Here is a 1658-nt window from a genome sequence, read left to right on the forward strand (position 1 = left end):
TTCAGTGCGTCCCTCAGCACGTAATCCTGGATCTTGGATTGCGCCAGTCTGCAACACGCAGACGTGGACATCTCCTTGCTCTGGAAAACCAGCAAGTTTCGGCAAGACCAAAGAGCGTCTTTGACCGAGTTGATGGCCCTCCAGCAGCAGGTGATGTCAGTCTCGGTGTGTGTCCCTGGGAACAGCCCGTAGAGCACAGAGTCCTGTGTTACGGAACTGCTCGGGATGAACCTCGACAGCAACCACTGCATCTCTTTCCAAACCTGCCTTGCGAAGGCGCAATCCTGAAGGAGATGGGTGACAGTCTCATCCGCCCCGCAGCCGACTCGGGGGCACCGTGCCGTGTTGCTGAGGCGTCGGCTGTGCATGAACGCTCTGACGGGTAAGGCCCTCCTCACCGCCAACCAAGCTACATCTTGGTGCTTGTGTGACAGCTCTGGCGATGAGACGTTCTGCCAAACGAGTTCGACAATCCGCTCAGGGAACCAGCCTGGAGAAAGTTGTGAGGTCAAGGCTGGGCAGGGGAAACATTGTGGAAGTTTGGGTTGAGGTAAGGAGGGAAGAGGTAGATACAGCTAATAAGATGATCTCAGTCCATGAGTTCCTCACACTTGTTGGAGGGAAGGGTGGTGGTGAAAGGGCTGAGGGGTTTTAGAAGATAGTTGGTAATGGAGAAGAGAAGCCGGAGCTTAACTTTGCATTCCAGGATGATTCTGGGGTAGTGACCAGTTTGGGCACAGGAGAGCAGGACCCAATAGTGCTTTATGTGGCCAGAGCAGGCGATAAATGGCTAAACCAGTTGTGCACCATAAACAGTCAAGTCTGCATCTCTTGGATTTAAGGGAGCGAAGATGAGGGCCGTAACAGGGGGAATGTCCAGGGTGAGAGAGAGTAATGGTTTTAATGGGGACAAGGGCAGCAAAGGTGAGGGTGGGATTAGATATTTTGTGGATTAGAATGGAGGGCCAATGGCTAGACAGTTGGGAATTTGATTGTGCATTGTAAATGACGGGGAGAATTTTTTTCAGGGGTGGACACAGAAGGAAGTGGGGGGTGGGAAGGGGGATGTGAGTGGAGAGCGATACAAGGGAGTGATCAGAGATGGTCTCCAACAGCAGTGGCTCACTGATGACCAACAGGGTTGGGGGCAGTACTGAGACAGGGGGAGGCTGGTGTTGGTAGTGCCCCTGCGTGCGACTACAAATCCTTACCTGCTCCTCTTTACTGTCAATGACTATGAGGTGAGACCGGGTGGAGAAGTAATGCATGTTAGCTACATTCCAGTCCTTCACAGATGCCTCCGAAATACTTCCAGCCGGTGGCACAATGTGTACATTGGGAATCTGTAAACACACTACAAATAGTTACTGTGTGAAACATCAATTCCACGGCTTGTTCATTTCATTCCCCGTTATTACACGGGAGAAAGCAGTGTGCTGTGCAGCTCGGTGGTATCGCTGGTGTCCTAAACTCACTCAGGTTTCTCAATAGAAAACGATCCCCTCTAACCCCACACAGAGGGTGATGATGTCATCGTGGCACTGACACCGCACGAACCCAACTTCCGCCCCTAAGTTACTGTCACTGCCGCGTATCCAGCCCTCAGCTGTTGTCACTGCTCCCATTTTGATCGACTTCCGGATCCATGGAAAAAAAAA

The sequence above is a fragment of the Pristiophorus japonicus genome, unplaced genomic scaffold (assembly GCF_044704955.1).
Source record: "Pristiophorus japonicus isolate sPriJap1 unplaced genomic scaffold, sPriJap1.hap1 HAP1_SCAFFOLD_839, whole genome shotgun sequence".
NCBI classification, from domain to species: domain Eukaryota; kingdom Metazoa; phylum Chordata; class Chondrichthyes; family Pristiophoridae; genus Pristiophorus; species Pristiophorus japonicus.